Raw genomic sequence first — 12940 nt, forward strand, 5'->3', positions numbered from 1 at the left:
CCCCCCCCCCCCAAACACACACACACACGCCTACTGTCTTCATCGCCCTCCTCCTCTTCCTCCTCCTCCTTCTCCTCTACAAAATGAGCTGCCCGTGTCTGATCGTCTGAGCCAATTTGCAGACCCATGTGGCACCCTTCCCTTCAGACCTGGGCATTGTGCCTCTCACTCCCTGGCAAAGAGGCAAGGAATTATTTTTATCCCCCAAACACGCGGATATGCACCGGTGATTTCAAATGCCTGCCTCGCACATTGTCGGGGATGATTTTGGCCACGTGCCAAACCCATTATATTGATCTCTCTTTCTCTGTTTTTCTATAGCCACAGACAATGCAGATTTACTGCAGAACATATTAGGGAAATAAAAAATCTGTTTCAGACACTATCCACACTGAAACGATGGAATGCGAGTTGGTGTTTTTCTGAGCAACGACTGTGCTATAGACACTTCCCTAAATTTTGTTAAACATGATTATTTTCTCAGATTTCTCGTCCATCCTAATCATAACTTGCTTTATTTGTTTCACCTAGTAGGCTACCTTTTCTAACCAATTAAATTCTGACACATTCACATGTTTCTGAGTATCATAACAATCGCGCCATCTTTTTTTTTTTTCTACCTCGACTTATTGCTTTGGCATCTAGATCTTTTTCCTTGGAGTGTGTTGCTGGCATGTCAGCTCTGGCTTTGCTTGGAAACGACGAGACCTCCGATGTTTGCCGAGGTACACGCGGGAATATTGAAATGTTGAAATTGGCAGAGAACGGCCTGTCAGCTAATGAGCGTGTCTATGAGAAAATGATTTGGTTGTTTCCTGAGAGGGAAATCACAGAGAATGGCTAAATGGGAGCTCTCCGAAGAGACTCCGCGGAGGCTCTGTGTACGGCGATGAGACGGTGTTGGGAGGCCAGCGGATTGGATGAGAAGCGTCTGTTTGCCTCGATGCCAATGTCATTAGCGCAGAGGACTGAGAACGACCACCACGTCCCTTTTGATTGCCATTAGAGCCTGGAGCCAAACAAAGAACCAAACAAAAAGCTCTGAATAGACTTGGAGTGGAGGTCATGCCAGCCGCAGAGCTACATCAGTAGCAGAGCTTATGGTGTCCTTTGGACCATCAATTTTTAGCCTTTTTTGTGCCATGGAACAATTAAAAAAACAAATGTACCACATCAATCTGCTCTGTTGAATGATTGATTGTACACATCTATTATTGTTACACGCCATGTTTCATGTTGAACCGCTCTGGCTAATCCTGTACAGTAATCAAATTTACACAAACAACCAAACCTGAGTATTTTTTGTGGGGAAGCTAAAATATAAAGCATGTGCCTCTCTTGGGTGAGTTGTAAAAACTGAGAAGATATCCTCATATGATTGACTAAAAACAAAGCCAACATACAAGAAATAAGGTTTGCAGGAATAATAATCAGATCATCACATTGTCTCTTTTTTTTCAAACAAAAATCCCCAATTGTGGCAGTCTTTATGCCAAATGTATAGATTAAGGACATTAAAAACAGAGGAACATGTTTTACAATTTAGTCAAACAAATGTTAAAACATAATAGTTAAAAAAGCAAAAAGAAGTTCATCTATTCAGTTCCAACATCCATTTAATCCTGAGATGGTGTCTATCGCCAACAGCCATTAGAAAAAAGGAAGGTTTCCAGTCCATCACAGGGCCACGCAGAGACATACATATATACCTAAAGCCAATTTAGACTCACCAGTTTACCTGGATCATCAGAGGAATGTGGAGAAATCCCATATGTGCATGGGGAGCAGCGATTGACGGGGAAGGCCCCAACCAAGAGTCAAACCAAAGACCGTGTTGCTGCACGGCAACAGTGCTAACTGTAAATCCAATAAATACAAATCAATGGAAAAAGAAATATAAAAAACAGCATAAAATTTCAACTCTCTTTGGGTCTCAGGCTTTACTTGAGTCAAAAGCCAGAAGAAAAAAGATTAGTCTTGAGCAGAGTCATCTTCTTGGTCCATATATTGAAAATAAACTGGTTGGTAGACCAAGGTGTTTCTACTGGTGTGTGGATGTTGAGAAGATTTTTTTACCCTCTTGTGGACTTTTTCTCTACCTCTTTTTGTGTCTCTCTCTTTTGAGGGCTTCGGGAGGGTTAAATATGATTAGATAAAAAGCATTTAAAATTTAAAAAGCAAGCAGTACAACCTTAAAATCAATCTGGAAGTTCATAGGAATCCAGCAAAGAGAAGTCAAGACTGGAGTTATGTGCTCACCTTTTTTCAGTACTAGTTAAAAAATTAGTTGCTGTGCTTTGGACAGTTTGAAAATAATGCAGAGACGACTGATCTAGTCAAACATTACAGTCATCCAAGCGAGACGTAACAGAGGTGTAAATGACTTTTTTTTCTGTCTTTGTTAAAAAGATACAGCTTCACCTTGGTGATAGCTCTTACCTGAGAAAAAGAAGTCTTGATTTAATAACTGCAATAATATGTTCAATATAAAGGAGGTATTGAAAATAACATCCAGATTTTTGACAGTGGATTTACAGAGCCAAAGAGTGTCAAAAAATGCGAGAATATTATATTTTTTCAGTGGTGAGGACTTCTGTTTTATTTATATTAAGACTGGGAAAACTTAATTTCATTGAGGTTTTTAATTTCATTTAGGCAGATATGCTGATATGAATAGTTGAACAGTCTTTTTTTATTTTTTTTGAACACTGATCTCATAGCAAGAAAAATCAAGATATCGTCAGCAAAGCATTGAAGGGGGAATATTATATTTTCTAAAACAAATAGACCCCACAGACCATAGAAATTGACTATATTCAATTTATTTACAGTTTATTGTTTGATCCTAATTTAAGAGACATTAAAAGGATAACCCAGTCAATTTTAAAGTGATGTTCTTACAAATAGTTACCAACTTATTAGTGCATCTAGTTAATCAACACTTTCTTCCACTCCTGGCTGATGGACACATTCAACAGCCTCAGCAATATGCCTCAGCCACCATGCAATAAAAATATCAGCATTATATCAATTGGTGTCACCTAATTTGCTGTAAAAATTTACATCTCTTGTGAAATATATTGCAAAAGCTCACTGAGCAAATATGTGCTGTTCTTAGTAGAAACAGAAGCAGAGGAGCCAAAAGATATGTTGCACACTCATGAGCAACCTTCTCTACCTCAGGTAATATTTTACACATCCTGTTGAGCTCTTTTTCCTTTCCCTTCAAAATTCTACCTAAACCCTCATTCTAACCTGGCTTAACATGATTTTTTCAGTAACAAGAATACAGACTGCATGTTTGATGATGCACTAAAATCTAGTTGCTCAGACCTCCTGGGATGGGGATCTGGGCTGCACATTGACACATTTCTGAGAAGTGTGTTTTGGGCCACTTCTACGAAGTGATCACTGTCACTATCATTAACCAATTGCACAAGTCTAAGTTTAATCACAGGTCAAGTTGTGGGATGGTGATGGTTTAGTTTCTGCAGTCTACTGAGCAAGCAAACCTATGCTGGACTTTGGTTTTTGCAAAGGAAAAAAAATGTGTACATTTACTTGATTAAAGAGAAGTGAATATAAGCAGAGACCTGTTCTAATGTCATTTTGGAGTATTGCATGTTGAATCTGTATGATGAAGTATTACACCGTGTTTGTGACCTCAACCATCATTAAACATTTTCACCTCTTTACAGTTATACTTTGATTGTAAAACATTTAAAACCCAGAAGAAAGAAACTGTTAATGAGGGTTGTTGCTGACCTCGGAGCGTCTTTGATAAGAGCAACACAACATTGTTTGGCCTTGAGTTTTTGTTCATTGGGCTAGACCAATACCCTTTGGTAATTGAGGTCAAAATGTCTTTGTAGCTGTTGAAAATATGTTGATTTCTAGCGGATTATCCTTTCTCTCATAGGTGATGAGCAGGTGTAATATCATTTAAGTGCATAACCCCATCCAATAAATAGTTGTTTTTGCTTCTGCTCAGGTTTTTTCCAGGTATCCCCATGGTGATTAGGTCTATTCAGTGTATACATAGTATAAACTGTTATTTGCACAACATAATGTGACAACAACATCAAGAAAAAGTTTGATTACTTTAATAACCTTTACTGTAAGTACTTTTTGTAGGCCATTTTCTATTTTTCAGCTTATTATGGCTGTCATCCTACAATAAACCAAATCTTGAGATATATAACATTTAACTTTAGATATTTAAAGATTATCAAGCCTTTTCCCTATACAGTCATTTTTGTTTAATAGTTGTACTTGTGTGTGATTCTTTGCATCTATCATTTGGCAGGATCTACTTACAGATCTCATAAGACTCCTTTGGCCGCCGTCCCATCAGAACTTGTCTCTTAAATGAGCGATGGCTCAATGGTGCTCAGATGAGAGAGCACCGCCAGAGGAGCGGCATGTGACTAATCAAGACTGGGCTCGGCTCCCTGACTCCCAAACCATATTCTGCTGATTCAAAAGGCCACTGAGACACTATGGTAATGGAAAAGCAGGATGGGAATCACAGAAAGTAAAAAAAACAAAAACAAAACTGTGACTTGTATTGCTTTGGTGGATGTCCAACACAATATGGGGTAATATATCAACTGAGCTGTTGAAAGTTATGATGGAATTCATTACAGAATGCACATAAACAACTGAGTGACCCACTCTGATGTCAGAATTCAGCAGCAAACCAAGTTACGATCAAACATGTGGGTTACTCACATCTAACAAACCGTCTGTGTGACTGCTTTTTCGGCTTTCTGCCATATGCTACCCATCTCATTGTGTCTATCGTCTTCTCACTCCCTTTTTTATCGCCTTCTGTTTTCTGTCCCTGGTCATTCTTTGACTTGTTCCATACCTCCACATGTATAAAATGGAGGGCAGCGGTGAGCTTCCAATTCAGAACTCATTTGTGGCGCTGCCGGCCCCCTACCCGCTCTGCAGTTGCAGAGGGGACCCAGGGGAGCCCTATCACAGCTCTATATGCAAATGTCCTTGCACCTGGGCAACAGCGTGGGCATGCTGGGACGGGGAGCTTATTTATGCAAATCTCAGGGAGACAGTCACAGCACAACACAGAGCAGGCCACAGACACTGGTGGTCATATCTCCCTGCCAGCAAAAATAAATAAATAATAATAATAATAGTGGGAAAAACATGGAAAACATGAAAGATGCCGAATGACTGATACAGCTAGACAGATTAGTAATTGTAGAGCTTATGGTAAATGAAATGCATATATGTTCAAGATAGACAACGCTTTAAGTTTTTCCTGTATTTTAAAGGTATTATATGTGAGAAGCATTAATACAATAAATGCATGTCTTATATGACAGGCACAGGTAATATAAATAAGTACCTATCAAAATTTTAAACAAAAAACAGGGGTTTTTTTTAAGTTTCTTTTTGCATAACCAAAACAGCCTCATATGAGATCCACTCTAAAGATGCACATGCATGTATATATACATGCCAACAAACACGAGACAGAGGTGTTTGTTTACCATCACATCGCCACTGACAAGAAGCAATAACGCTGAATATGTTAAAGCTCGCCACAGCGAAAGGAGAACAAAACCAATCTCTGTGTCTCAGCTGGCCCTTTCTCCCGGCTGGGCCGCAACTGCTGAGTGAGACATCACACAGGAAAAACGCAGAGTACAATACAACAGGCTACATTAATGTGCAAATGTATGCAAGAATTATTTTTTTTAGAAAAGCCAAAATTGCGGAGCCAAATTAGGTAGCTGCACTCAAATCATTGGGATTATGAATAATTACTGCACGTTTTCTGGAACTTTCCTCAATTTCTTGCGAAACAAAAGCTTCAGTGGATTAATTGAGGAAAATCCAAATGTAGTGTGAAGTTTCAGTGGCTGGAGGTGGAAACTACCGGTAAGCAGTTTTATGTGTTGAAACAATGGACATGGAAACAGCACAGAGAAGTAATCACTCTCAGGTTTTCTGAAACTCCTCAGATGATCTATCATTTCTCTGAAAAAGCTGCCAGCCAACAGTAAAACTTGTTAATTATATACAATAAACTGTCAGTCGAGATACTCATATCTTGTTTGGTCTAGGTTAAGAAACTTTTCAGTCTTTAGTTTTTATATGTCCATATTTATATATATGTAATGTGAATATATGTATGGGTGCAAAATACATGGCTAATGATCACATTATTTCAATGATATGCAGCCAAAAGGGATTACAGTGATGGACTGGACTGCTTTTCATTACAGGATTTATCAGTGTAAGCTCAAAATGTTCAGTAAAGAGACTATGTATAAGCTAAGCCACTCAAAAGACTTTGTCTATGAGTTTTTGATGCGTAAACACATTGAGCAAAGGCCAGAAAAAGGAGTAAAAAAAGTAATGAGAAAATGCAGCTGACTTTTTTTATCCAGTGTAAGTTGCTGCCTGCTTGCACAGGAATATAGTGTATGGAATTTTTGTGACAAAGTATTTCCTTTACAAAGTTGTTGGTCTTGAGTTTTTACCACTCTTTAATTATATCTTTCATAAAAGCCAGATTATTCTGACAAACCTTTAAGACTATTTATATAAAACTATACATTGTTTACATGTTACCTTTTAATCCATATGTTTGTTAAAAATTTGTCAAATTTTGGGCTGTGTGGGGATGGAGGTGGTTTGCATTGATGTAAATTCAAATCCCAGCTGGGCTTTGCATGTTTTTTTTAGTCCAAGCATGATTTTTCTCAGGTACCTTTGTTTCCGCCAACAGTACAAAACATGTTAGATTCTAAATTGATCATAGGTGTGCATGTGTCTTCACATGGCCTTGTGATGGACTGGCAACTTGTCCAGAGTGCACCCTGCCTCTCATTCAATGATGGCTGCAGTAGGCACCACTCCTCTACTATTTATTAGCTTTGAAGATTATTTTTCATTTTTAACAACAAATTTCATTGATTATGGGATAATTCACTCTAAGGATTAAACATGCTAATTGTTTTGCTAGTCCATAAAATCTAAACTATAACAAGATTATTACAACTAGTTTGTCTACAACATGTAAACCCACATTAAGGATTTAAATGGTTTGGTTTGCAGAGTGTGGACAATACTGGATGCTTAGGCCGCCTTTACTGTGGATGATCCCATTAAGAAGTAAAAAAAAAAATGGATGGTTTATGCTTAGTCTTGGTAGGGTCTTCAGGCGAGTATTAAAAATGCAGAGAGTTCTCCATTATGTGTGACAGGTTGTGGAGGGTTTTGAGCATACACAAATCTTCCGAAGTGAGGTTATGGTGGTTTATTATTGTGGTGGCAGAATATTGGGGTCCTGGGTGAAGTGTAGTGAAGCTTAGTGGCAACATATTTTTGACGCAGGGCCCACGCACCGCAACACAGCTTGGTCGTTCTGAATTTGAAGCAGGACTGGCCACCTTAGTCTCATGCCTATAGGCCACAACCGTGATCATGACAAGGTCATGGAAACAACATAGAATGAACCTTGTATCTGTGATGTTGAGGGGGCTTCATCTTCTACCTCATAGCTGCATCCTGAAATGGTCTAAGAGAGTCAAGCCAGGGCTGACTTATACAGCGTGGTGAAGAGCGTCTCAGGGTCATGGAAAATAGCAGGAAAAAATGTATTTGGTGAGTACTTAAAGTGTAGCGGCATCATGATTGCCTTCACACTGAAGGAGGTTTCCAAATGTGCCACAATCAAGCCACGTTTTAATAGGTTATGAAGGTTGAACGGAGAGTAGTTACCATCCAGTGTGAAGGGGGATAATCCAATCATCAGTTGCCTTGGTAGATGTACCTGTGGCCTGGTATTGCCTTTGTCCTTTTCTGCGCATGCTTTATACCAATGTGTACGTGAAGGCTGAGGTGTTTCTGTTAGTAACTTTGTCAAGGTTGACCTGAAAAACTAAAATTGCAAGCCAGGTGGATTCTTAGAAGATTCTTAACAACGTAATCACAGAAAAATCCACCAGACAGATCTAAGTTTTCATGAATGTTTTATACACGGTTCGAGGCAAAAAAAAAAAAGAAAGATTGGTTAAATCTGGAGTCATTTTTTGTTTTTTTTTTGTTATTTGTACAACAAGGGCAGGTAATTGTGTTTCTTATAGTATTTAGATGAGTTATTGATGTGCTTCCCCTTACAAAGCAATGCCCATAGTGAAAAAGGCGCTCATAGTGCAGTAATTCACCTCGAGATGGATGCACCAGCCTCAGGGCTGACTGGCAGCTTTGATGCTGTGATCACCAGGATGTTGTCTCTCACCTTCTGGTTCTAAAATCTGAGGAGAAAAAAAATAATAATAAAAAAAAGAAAGACAAGAAACAAGTGGGTTAAGTGTGATGGCTTTCAACTTTGTGGTTTGAAAGATGGCAGCAACCACCTCAAATATGACGTAAGGTCCTTTTTAAAAAAAAATGTAGATGAGTCCATCATGAAAAGGAGATGAAACGAGTCTTTGGTGATGTGGACCAAAGAAAGTAAAATGTCAGTGAAGAGAATGACTTAAAGAAGAAGGTAGAGAATGGAGGGGAGGGGGTAAAGAAGGGCCGGGACTGTTGTTGTTATTGTGTTTGATGTAGTGCTTGACAAGAGAGGGAGTTTAGAAATCCTTGTGTAGTAGGAGGCAAAGGAAGAGAGAGGGTTCATTTAAATGCATGCTCACTCAGCGCCCATACAGAGTGGGTGTCTGCTGAGAACTCATCACGGCCTCACTGATAAAGCCTCAACCTCTTGGAAGGGGGAAGTGAAGAGACAGATCACTCTCTTGAGGTGAGATTGCCTCATGAATGGACACTTGTTATGTAGAAATACACAACATTAACGGATATTACCATGGTACTGGTTAGTCATCCCTCCATCCTCCATACATACCTACAGCTATCGGCTCAGCCATCTCCAGTGGTTGAACATGAAGTGTTCTCTAGAGACCAGAAGATGCAAACTACTTCAGAGATTAAAGCGTCACAACAATTAGATCAAAGTTTTTAGAGTAATGCATCCATCTTTACAGAAACATCAATCTAAAGAACCAGTCTGAACATGCATTTTTATGTTTGAGTCTGACAAAGATTTATAGATTTTTACGCTTATCTTCATATAAACAAACAGCAATTGAAAAGACACAAGGTCCATTCCCTGATATTCTCTCATCATTAGGCTTTACCAAAAATATTAGCTGTCATCTCTGAAGATTCTCAAAAGACATTGAGTGATGGATCCCATGCTAGACATTGGGGCAACGAAGGAACAATGATGAATTTAGATCACGACTAGTAAAAAGATTTTCTAATGGAAAAAATAGCATTCCTTGAAAGAATGCAAATCTGCTAGCACCTTGCCACAGTTTTAAACAAAGATGTTGCACAATCTGTTAGCACTCAGAATATGTCTTGGGGGACAGTCCCTGCTACTACCACCACATATTTTAGCTATGTATCTTTAAATTTGACCGAATTATGACCATTTTTGTGTTTGCTAAAGTTGATTAGCTATGGTAGCCATGTAAACCTAAGCTGAGTCCAAAGGTTAATCAGTTGTAGGTGTATATCCAATAATTACCAGTAGTTTTATAAAATGTTTGCATAAATTGCTATAAAACATTTGACACTGTAGTTGTTTTAATGTGGCAACAATCCACTTTGGTCCTGGCTGCACTTGGATTAGCCATTAGTTTGCCAATCTTTAAACTGAGACTGTTCAAAGAGTTATCTACAACAGTTAAGATAACAACTGTTCATGACCTGTCCACAGAATCCCACTTTTAGCCTTATAAAGCTGGATTCATCCTTCTGTTAACCAGACCAAACATTTGTTCAGTTTTCACATGGCTTTTATCTTTCTCCAGCAGCTAGTTACTAATTTGGTCTAACTGGTCTCTTATGTAATTTGTTGCACAGTACAAATTGGAGTACTGTGTATAATAGAATGTTATATTATTTTTTTAACTTTCAAAAAAAATTAATGAGAATCCAAAGGAACCACCAAAGCAGGTATTTAAAATATTCTCTTCCTGAGTTGCAAACTCTAAATTCCTCCTTTAATAATATAAAAGGAGGTTGCTTGATAGTAACCAAGTTTTGGCCATACTTCTAGAGCTAGCAATATAAAATGTAAATATGAGCTCATGAAAGGCGACTAATAAAAACAGCCCAGAGATTGCTGTTGGCAGTGAATATACAGTCAAGTTGGAAATTAAAATGGCAGTTTTGGGGGGGAAAAGTCTAACATAAACTCAAAGCGTATTTAAAGAAGATTGGGTTTGTTTCTCTCCAGCCTTTTGAACCTGACATTCTCACATTTATCAGAACAGTCATGTGAAGCAACAGTTTAATACCATCATTTAGCTCTGAGCTGCAATTAGCACAGATCTGTGAACACAGACAGGAGAACAATGGCAAGGTGGTGAGCGCTGAAACTGTGTGTTTCTCTGAGTGGGCATTGCAGGCTTTCATTTGCATGTTTTAAACACAGCATTTAGGAGTTAAACAATAACTTGAAAGTCCAGCTTGGACCCCTTTATTTCTTATTTAAATTCTCTTATAACGGTTTATCAGAAGGCATTGTTTTATGATGTAAATAAACAGTTAAACTGTTCTAAGAGATAGATCAAACCGTGTTAAAATTTTCTGCATTAAAGACACTCAGTGTGATTTTATTTACTTTGCCTGAATTCATGGCACTTGTCTTTGTTTCAGATTGTGTTGAAATTATTTTATATCCACTTGAAGTAATATTTGGCTCTGAAAGATTCAATTTGAGACAGGCAAAATTGTTTACAAGACTTGGCTCAACACAAGTCTAAGAATGATATAGTTATATAATTTAACTGTCAGTGAGATCGTCTTTGAGCTGAATCAGCAAGCTGTGCCTTTTCTTGTTTGCTTGCAGGAGCAATTAGTTTTATATCGATCTGTTTCTTCAAGCAATTAGCCTGATCATGTCCTCCAGTAAAACTGTTTTAACTACATTCACCTGCCCCTCTAGCGCACAGCTCTGGGGGGTGTGAAGCTTTAGTGGCGCAGAGACTGTTGATGTAAATTTGCACATGAACAAAATAAAAACACACTAAACAGCCGTTTGAAGCTAACAATAATTTGCACCAAACACAGCTGTCACACACAGAACTGATATTTACAAGTGGTTGTGTGATTATGAAATTAAAAGAAATAAACAAAATGAAATAAAACACCTTTGTATGCAATGTAGAATGATGCATGTTTGATTGAAATGCCAGACATCACGTTACAACAAATACAGTATCCTGAGTCAAACTTTATGTACATTTCACACACTATTTGGAAAACATTATCTCCCATTTTTCCAAAGTTTACACATATTTAGAAAAGCAACCACGAGTGATTCACTTTTATATGTTTCCATCCTGGTGAATGAGCATTTATTAACATAAATGATACAATTTAGTCAGCTGGGTGAAGGAGAAAAGTCTCTGACAAGCTTCAAATATCAAGATCTTAGCGTTTAGGTAAGATCCTAATTTATTCAAAGCTTTGGAAACATGGTTTCTGTAGCTGATATTAAATAGTTTAGCTAGTTCAAAGTGCTGTTCTGTCGAATGGTTATCAGTAGTTAGTATCTTATCTGTCATCTGTCATTGAGAACAGAGTATGGACAAGGCAAAGGAAGTCCGCAAACAGGAGTCAAGTTAATGGCTAGCCAGACTGGTGCATTTCATAGCATTTTTTTGACAAATAAACAACTCGGTAATGTCAAACTATTTTGAAGACAACTGACAACTTTACATGAGATCATTTGTTTAGTTTGTCACTCTTTTCTTAAAAACATCCATGTTACTTCACAAAAGTTTACTCAACTCATGTTGGACTCAGAGCTTGTTGCCAATCGAGCGTGTTAGGTCCACGATGCAAAAAACTCCTGAAGTGAGTTTATCATCATGGTGGTATCACAGATCATGGTGTAAGTGACATGGGTCTTGCTCAGACCAGCGTGGTTACGTTCATGCAGGACTGGTCATGCCGACCTCAAGCCGAGGCTACATCCCTAATCGTGACAGAGTCATGGAAACAAGCCAGCACAGATGGAATACCCGAGGACGTAGTGTGGACAGAACTTCAAGTGCGTAGCTGAGTCCTGACACAGTCTGAGAGCTGTACCACGGCGGGTGTATAAAGAAAGTGTTCAGAATATGCAGAAAATAGCAGAGAAAATAGCAGAGAAAATCTATTTGGCTTGTACTAAAAGTGTAGCAGAGTTATAATTGGAGGTTTTTCAAATTTGCCACGATCCAGACACAATCTAAGAGTGTAGGCCCTGAGGACTGTAGTGGGGTTGTCATCCAGTTTAAGGAGGCTTAAAAACTGAAAAAAAGCCAAATGGATTTATTTTTATTTAATTTTTAAAGACAAGCTGTTTCCTTTTTTTTACTGTAACTGACCAATACAGGCTTGAGACATTTACCTCAAATCCAGGTTATCTCAAAATTAGTGTTTATTTTTTGAGCCAGTCTTATATCACATATAAATCACATGGGCCACACTGGGTTAAATTAATCAAGGTTTTGTTTGAATATATGACTAACTGATGGAGTCGTGGGCCACCATCTTTTTAGGCTGTAACAAAACTCTTTCTTTCACACTTCTCTAACGTGCTACTGTCACTTTAGAGACAGGAACTGGTTCCCCAGTTCTGTTCCATGCTCCTCTGGAGTGGTTAATTAGTCCCCCTTATTTAAAGGTCTCCTTTCTGCACAGGACTGCATATACAGCATTGCCCAGCTCGTCTCTTGAGACTTCATCTTAAGGATGAACTAGTTTTTCTTCTGAAAGTTTTGCTCGTTCTGAAGTTTACTGGGATATTGTGTTTGGTAAAAACAAACAACAGGGTGGTGGATATCAGACTCAGCAACACTCTCAAGGAGGATGGGTTTATGACACAAAACCAGATTTAATG

The sequence above is a fragment of the Kryptolebias marmoratus genome, linkage group LG19 (genome assembly GCF_001649575.2).
Source record: "Kryptolebias marmoratus isolate JLee-2015 linkage group LG19, ASM164957v2, whole genome shotgun sequence".
Taxonomy (NCBI): domain Eukaryota; kingdom Metazoa; phylum Chordata; class Actinopteri; order Cyprinodontiformes; family Rivulidae; genus Kryptolebias; species Kryptolebias marmoratus.